The sequence below is a fragment of the Triplophysa rosa genome, linkage group LG3 (assembly GCF_024868665.1).
Source record: "Triplophysa rosa linkage group LG3, Trosa_1v2, whole genome shotgun sequence".
Lineage (NCBI taxonomy): Eukaryota > Metazoa > Chordata > Actinopteri > Cypriniformes > Nemacheilidae > Triplophysa > Triplophysa rosa.
This window is the reverse complement of record NC_079892.1, coordinates 15,493,797-15,502,832: the sequence shown is the minus strand read 5'-3', so window position 1 is coordinate 15,502,832 and position 9,036 is coordinate 15,493,797.

Genomic DNA, 9,036 nt, shown 5'->3' with positions numbered 1-9,036 from the left:
AATCAGGAGCAAACCAATGGTCGGGTTTAAATTGCTGCTAAAGCATTTAAACCATGTGAGTTTAATGGCAAAGAAAGGCATCAATTACAACATTTAAACAAAACGTGATCATTGGTAATTAGCTCGTAACTTACCTGGACTGTGGTTTGAGCGCGCAATGAGAAGAATTCACCCGCGGCTGCGGCCTGGCTCCGGAGGCTGAGGATCATGGGTAATGCTGACAGAAATGCCAAATGTAACCCCCCCAATTTTTATCAGAGAATAAGGCAGAATATATATTTTATCATTTACATACTGTAATAAATGTGTGTGTCTCTAATTAACGCAGTCTCGTATATTTGTATGTATGACCGCCAGAGCCGTCTTTTGGGCGGGGCTCCGCCCTCTAGGGAGCCCCGCGGCAAGGGAAATATTTAAAAAGATGAATTGAAAAGCAATTTAAACATCTTTTAGTTGATTTATTTTTATTTTGTGTAGTAGGAGTTTATTCTAAATAATGGCAATGTAAGGTGTTCGACCCTGACGTGTGTATAGCCTACTGTGTTGACAATGAGTTTCAAATGTGTCTGGTCCTTCACAGAAACGACTGAGAATTATGTTCCCACAGCAACTGATTGCGCGTTTGCATTGAACGCGCGTCTTCTGTATGAAAAGTATAAGAAAAGCGTGCCAGTGGCTGTTTTTTTTTTATCCGGGCTGTTCTGTTCCGTGGGATAATGATTCAGGCTGTATTTCATTTTCACTGGCAATTGGGAGCACCGGGAAATCCCGATGACCTTGCTTGGACCCTGATTTGGCTTGGAAGAGCACCGCAACCAACAATGCAAGTTCGCGTTACGGGTTATGTTCGTGGTGGAGGTCACGAAAGACTTTTCCTATTGAAATACATTAGATGGAAATTCGNCATGTAAACACAGAGTTACACTTACGCATTGTGAGTCAGAGCACCGGGGTCCAATAGGTGCAAGCCCCATGCGGTGTTCAGCGCACAAACCTAATACGCATGCGTCAACAACCCAGTCTCACGGCAGTTCGTGATATAGTCACGAAATTTAATCTATTGGTTCGTGTTGGTGGACACGAATTTGCCTCTTTCTCCGTGTCACTCACCATTTTTTGGACCAGAAGAAGTGCCTTGAATTTCTTTCTATTAATAGAGTTAGCTTATATTGAAGTTAGCTAGCTCCATTCAGCAAGCCTAATTTGTTGTTATTATGATTATTATTCGCTAATAAGGAGCAAACCAATGGTCGGGTTTAAATTGCTGCTCAAGCATTTAAACCATGTGAGTTTAATGGCAAAGAAAGGCATCAATTACAACATTTAAACAAAACGTGATCATTGGTAATTAGCTCGTAACTTACCTGGACTGTGGTTTGAGCGCGCAATGAGAAGAATTCACCCGCGGCTGCGGCCTGGCTCCGGAGGCTGAGGATCATGGGTAATACTGACAGAAATGCCAAATGTAATCCCCCCCAATTTTTATCAGAGAATAAGGCAGAATATATATTTTATCATTTACATACTGTAATAAATGTGTGTGTCTCTAATTAACGCAGTCTCGTATATTTGTATGTATGACCGCCAGAGCCGTCTTTTGGGCGGGGCTCCGCCCTCTAGTGAGCCCCGCGGCAAGGGAAATATTTAAAAAGATTAATTGAAAAACAATTTAAACAACTTTTAATTGATTTATTTTTATTTTGTGTAGTAGGAGTTTATTCTAAATAATGGCAATGTAAGGTGTTCGACCCTGACGTGTGTATAGCCTACTGTGTTGACAATGAGTTTCAAATGTGTCTGGTCCTTCACAGAAACGACTGAGAATTATGTTCCCACAGCAACTGATTGCGCGTTTGCATTGAACGCGCGTCTTCTGTATGAAAAGTATAAGAAAAGCGTGCCAGTGGCTGTTTTTTTCCGGGCTGTTCTGTTCCGTGGGATAATGATTCAGGCTGTATTTCATTTTCACTGGCAATTGGGAGCACCGGGAAATCCCGATGACTTTGCTTGGACCCTGATTTGGCTTGGAAGAGCAACGCAACCAACAATGCAAGTTCGCGTTACGGGTTATGTTCGTGGTGGAGGTCACGAAAGATTTTTCCTGTTGAAATACATTAGATGAAAATTCGTGGTGAGTGACACGGAGAAAGAGGCAAATTCGTGTCCACCAACACGAACCAATAGATTAAATTTCGTGACTATATCACGAACTGCCGTGAGACTGGGTTGCAACCAACCACATAACAGATTTGACCAAAATTTCATGTGACACATGCTCTGTTTCAGACTGATCTGCCAGTGCAAAGCTATAATGTGACATCTGTGCCTCACAAGTGTGTGGTAAGTTTTGATTGAAAACCGTTGAACAAAATATAAAAGAACGAAAGAACTATAGCTTTCACTTTGGAATTTTTCTTAAAATGGGGCTCTCAGTACGGCCGCCTAAAGCTGCAAAATTTTCTACCACAATATACTACTACATGACAGGAGAGAGAGCATGCTTGTATAAAAGTCACAAGTCAGTGTTATTGCAAACAAAAAAGAAAACAAATCATATCTAGTGAGGAACTACATTACCCATAATCCTGAGAGAGATCCGCCAATCAGAGAAGACTCTGTTACAATAAAAGCCTTAATATGGCAAAACAGCTTATCAGTGACCGGCCACACAAGGATTGCAAATTATTTTTATGTTGTACTGTATCTGGTTGTTGTGTTGCATGGCTTAAAGCTCTATATTGATTAATAATGTTACCATGTCTATTACTATAGTTCAAATTGTGTTTTTTATGTGTTGTATAGAGTGATGAACAAGAAGGACCTGAGGAAGACACTCGGAGTGTCACAGCATCTTCTGTTATGGTATGTAAATTTTCATCTTTACTTTATCAATACAATACGTGTGCAATACTGTAAACATTACCATGATTAGCAGACAGTTACAGTGAAGTGACCACATTCACAATAGCGTGGCATTAAGCTCCATGTTGTTTTATCAAAGTCGGCATGAATTAGAAGTGGTGTTTTCTTCTGAATTGTGACATATATCCGAGAGGTTACATTACAACACTCTGTATCGCTCCGTTTAGCTGGCAGTACATCCTCCCCACACAGTGTCAGGAAAAGAGGATTGTGTTCTATTTTAGGCATTTTAACACATTTCAACATTTGCAAACCAGAGTACATAAACAGTCTTCTCCCTGAACAGCAGGCAGGTGCTTGAAGGACAGCCCCCTGGGTGAATGCTTGCGTTTTTTAATTATCGTGGAGGTGACACCTCTTCCCAAGCATCTCTCACCTGCACTGTAAACAGGGCTGTGAACTTTGCCGTCAACAGCCCGACCCTGAGTGTCATTGATGAAGGGAAAAGCTCATTAATACACACCCAAAGACACAACACGACCAGCTGAGGAACCTACAAACAGGCCTCATCTCTTAGCTGCTAAGCTTATACACGACGCAATGCAAACATGCGCATAGACCCCAATTTTTTGTGATATTGACATTGGTTTTGAAATAAACATCATTAATGATTGCGTATCATTACATACACTTAAACTGAAATCTTCAGTTGTGAAACAAAACCAATATTATTATTGTTTGTATATTGATATGAAACATATGAGACAATTTAATAATTATGGTGCTTCTTAAGAGATTAAAAGTTTTTTCTCGACATACAGTGAGACTATTATTGTCGTCCATAAATTTTTCCAATTTACCGTTTACTGTCAAGCATCGGTTTTCAGATTACCAGTACATTACGTAGGGGTGTAAAAGAATTTGTGAACCATTTATTGAACTGGTTCGTTGAAATGAACTGATCAAAAGAACCGGATGACGGAAAAGAACCAGAGAATGCCCAATTGAAGAATATATGAGAGTCATTAGTCCCAATATGGCTGCCTCTGAACTTCCTGTGTCAAGATGGTCGCCCTGTCTGCCCTGTGCCCTTGTCTCGAGCTCGTCCCTCATGTTTGCCATGGCCTTCGTCTCCACCGGCTCTTCCCTGGTCTTTGACTCTGCCACCCTGGTGCTTGGCTGCTCGGACGATTCCGTCTTTATGCTCGCCTGCTCTGCCCAGGTGCTCTCCCTCTCTGTCTGCTTCAATGTGGTGGTGTTTAGCTCCTCCCGCTCTGCTGTGGCTGTTTCCAACTCCGCCCGCTCTGCCGTAGTGGTCTCACGACATGGCGGTGTCCACCTTCCTTCCCTGCTGGCATCAACCAGCCTTCTCCACCTTGGTTGTCAGTCAAGTTGCTGTCACATGGACTGGACGGTCCAGCCCTTGCCTTGAACCCCATTCTAAGTTAACTGTTCTTTTTCTATATTTAGGCTTCCATTACAAACACAAGAAAATGAAATACTCTTCAATGTGCAATGATTTATGTTTATGAATTTTGAGGTCACATTTTAAACTACATCATAAATTTGCTGCTGAGAGGATTCTTTCAAAACGGACGTCAGAAGGAGGCAGAACCGTAAACCACCAGAGACATTAATTTCAGAATAAACAAGGGGAGTTTGTCTCTTGTAAACGTTCGTTTTAACTTTGCTGTAAACTTTATGGGCTGGGTACCAACTGGCCTGCCAATTACGGCTTCTTTCTCTTGTTAATTTTTTGTTGGGGTGATAAATTCTCAGCGGGGCTTGAGTCCTGACCTCAACCATACCTACTTCATTCATAAAGAAAACAAACAAAAAATTTTACCATCATGCTTTGCATGGTATCATATGGGGAGTGTAAATGTTTTTAACCAAGATGATTTAAAATGTTTACTGTTCTGTAATGTTGGTGGCATTGTGCTTATGAGTATTTTTTAGGTTGTGGACACGCTCATGCAATCGAAAATTGTCTTTGCTAATTATATATATATTTTAGGTGGGGGGCTTTTTCACCTTTTTATTTTGAGAGGACAGTGGAGATAGACAGTAGGCAGAGGAGAGCGGGCAGCAGGACCGGGAAAGGTCCACGAGTCGGGACCCGAACTCGGGTCATCCAGAGCACAGCTGCGCTATATGTGTCTTGGCTTTTTAAAACGTTTCCAAAAATGTTTGAACCTATTGTTTCACTAAACAATTGCTTTTGTGAAGTTCTCAAATTAGTACATGCTAAGGACATCTGATGGTAAGATTAGATTGAAGTAAAAAAGCAGCTACAATGACATACTGTAATACTTTGAAACGTAATTAAGAGGGTCGCACACCGGACACGGAAGTGCCGAGCTGCGCAGCGTAGTGCCTTAGTTTATCAAAATAAACATTTTGTTCGCTCTGCATACAACTCTGGAGGCTGTTCTGAGTCCTGCAGCGACACAGCGTGCCACTCGCATAATTTAGCATTCAATTATGTTATTTGACCGAAATCATCTAAAATTGACTTCACCATACGCTGCAAGATCCACTTATCTATTTGGGAATAACGGAAAAACAGCGCATTTATACAGAAAAACTCTCGATTCTACCACATTAACAACAGAGTTGTCATAGACGCGACCCTGCCCTGCTAAGCGCTTACGCATCTGTTGTGCCACTCCCTTTATGTATTTTCTCTGTAAAAGCATTCCAAACACTACAATTTTTTTTTTCGAAGCCTCAAGTTCTTTCTACCCAGACACAGAAAATTTAACCATAAATAACATTAATGGTAAAACTATTTTGAATTTGAAATGAAAACAGTTATGACTTCACAGCCACCATTGCTGAAGTGAAGTTACAGTGTTTTCAAGATCCTTAAAACAATGTTAGAATGTGGGCATTAGTTTTGCTAAACTAATGGTAACTAAGAGACCAACGAAAAAATGTAGATTTATTTTAGGGATGTATGTAGAAGTGGAAGGAAACCGGAAATAATTGGTAGAGAGTGGGTGATTCAGAGCAGGTCATGTTTTAAATAAAACACTGTTTGAAAGAGATATAGGAAGAGGAAATGTTTTCACTTTGAAAAATTGACACACTACCGTTAACCAGTTTGATTTTGCTCCAGGAACAACCCAATATTTCCCACTTACCTACATTTTGTGATCACAAAGTGCTTTATTGTGTGTTGGGATGCAGTACCAGACTCTAAATATAGAGCTTATGCTGTAAACAGTATTTATCATTGCTGTAAAGCCTCTGTAATTTAATAGATGTCTCACAGCACTGGCTCTACCCGTGAGTTACAGTATGTTATCACTCCATCCCCAGTGTCCAAACAAAGGGCACAAAACTTGCTGATGTGGTTTTTGCTTTCCCAGCGAGTGGGATGCTGACCTCTGTCTCATTCTCTCTATGTGCCAATGCAAACAAAGCGAGCATCCCAGATCAGCCGTTTCCACGTTAACATTGACTGTCTGAACCGACACCTTCAGCAAGACCATACTGAGATGAGTTCACTACGCTGTGGGGTTTCGAGGACCAATGAGGCTCATGTTCAAAAATAGACTTAACAATAATTTAGCATGTTCTGTTGGTAGATAATGTTGGATTTACACTGGTAAAAATAAAGGTGCTAAATGATGCCAAAGAATAACCAATTTTGGCTGAATAGTTCAATGAAGAACCTTTATACTTCACAAAAGTTTCAGCATAATGGAAAGGTTCTTCATCCCAGGGCCGGCCCAGCCTCTGTTGGTGCCCTTGGCAAGATTTAAGATTGTGCCCCTCCAATACAAAATAAATAAATTAATAAGTAAAAATATCTGAAAATGAATTTAAAAAATAATAAAACATATTTATTTTAATATAACATGAATTGTGATTAACATAAATAGATACATAAATAACAACTAAAAAAATCTTTGTAATAAAAATGTTTATTTCTCAAACTTCTCATTGTTTAAAAAACAGTTGTTTGTTTTGAACTATTTGTTAAAATGGACAAATATTTGAAGAGTTTGGTTCCAAAATGAGATAACCATAATAAATATGGTTCCATATGGTTCCATAATAAAATAATTTTTTTTTAAAAATCATGTTTTTTATTGTTATCATGTTTTTATTGTGTTTTATTGTGTTAGTTAGCTGTATTTTTCGAGTTATTATGGCTTAAATCAAAACAAAACAACTGCAGTTTGATTGATATAAATGCACAATAAAAACAATTTAAAAACGGGGTTCTCATTTTGGAACCAAACATCAAAGTCCTTTAAGAGAAGTCGTGCCACTCGACAGCCATGTTTGCAAGTCCACATTCCTATCTACTTGAATGGGGGAAGGCAGATATTTCTAAAATCGCTGGCAGAAATCACAATTAAACAGCATATTTCCGATCAATAATTAAACATGAAATGAACTGTATTTGGTTCGTTAAGCTGAAACTGTGCTAAAATCACGTTTTTCAATGTCGCCTCATTTACTGCACCTGCGCACAGGCTGGCAAGCCTCACGAGAGCCCCATCCCTGAGAATCGTCAGTCTTTACTGATTAACGATTTGCTCGTTTTACTGGAAGGTGGGACTTCCTTCGTTAGAGCGGCCATATTGAGCGTTGCATTCCTCACCATTCATTGTAACAGCAGCGGCGCATCTGTGTTAATATCTTTAGTTACATCCCAGGCATTGTTACACTTCTCTTCCTCTCCAAAAAAACGCTTGTCAGTGTGAGGTGGTTAGCTCACCGAATACAGAAAGTTTTGGAGTATAACTTGTTTAAAAAAAGGTGTTATTATTATTGCTTAAAAGTCACTGCAGCTCAATTGATTGAGCATTGCTTTAGAAGCACAAATGTTTAGGGTTCAATCCCAGAGAACACAGATACTGACAAAATATACCTTGAACGTTAGTTGCTTTGGATAATAGCATCTACCAAATCTAAATCTAAATATTATACTGTCGCGTGTAATATGCATGCTCAAACACTCAATAATTGACATTGAATTGAAGTGTTCTATCTGTGTTAATTGTTTGCTATAAAAGTCTTCACATACTTTTCTAACATGGCTTCTGAGAGACCCGAGACACACAAACTTGAACAAGTTGCTGAAGAAAACAACTTACAAAAACACCTGGAGCGGGAAAATGTGGAGCTGTGACATCTGATCTTTCTGAACGAGGGAGTTCAGATGCATTCATGTGTCCGTAAGGGCCGAGGCAAGACTTAGAGATATCTCACAACATCAATCACCCGAGCAGTTTGTCTTCATCAATCATCTTGCTGTTTGTTGACCATAGCAACAGGATGTCACAGTTATTTTTATGGATCTTGTTATTGGGGTCTGCCCTCTCACAGCAGGAATTTCCTTCACGCAAGGTATCAAGGATGCGTGTGATGTGTGTTTGATCACGTTTGTGACGTAGTTGCACTTAGGAATCTTTTGTGGCATGAATTTGTAGAAATCATGACATCTGTTTTAAAACTCTAGTAAGCCATTGCGTTTGGTGGATCATACTGCAGTTGCATTCAGATTGCCAACCTTGGGAACAACACTGCTATGTTAAAAGTTTGTTGAAACATTCAACACAGCCATAGAGTTTATCTGTATACTGAACTAAACTGTAAATACTACACGGTTGAATCAAGAACCAACAACTTACATATTAAGGCAACCTATCACAAACACCTTTGAAAGATCTCAACCAACTCAAAATATTATGTTGATATCATAAGTTATATTGTCAAAACGAATGCTATAAATCCAACTTTTCACAGCTATTAAACTGGAGTTTAAAAAAATGCAACAATTAAAACTTTCTATTTATTGAATGCGCGCGTTCATCGTTTAAACATTAACGGTCATTTTGTTGTATTTTACTGCCTGATATATTACTTTAGCGGTTTATTAATATTCTTTCTTTACTTTATACCTTACAGATGTGAGAGTAAACACATATTTGAGTGATTTTCGATTGATTTGGCGCAATGAACTGATTGTGAGTGTAACCAAAGAAGCTTTGGGTGGTTGTATCTAAAAATCCCGCTGTGACAAATATGGTCCGTTCCAGCTACGTCTTCAGGAGGTAATAAACACGTCCCAGAAATGTCCATTGTTACGTCATCAAGAAGAATATGGGAATCACAAAGTTACGTCACCGGAACGTTATTTGTTACATCGTGGCG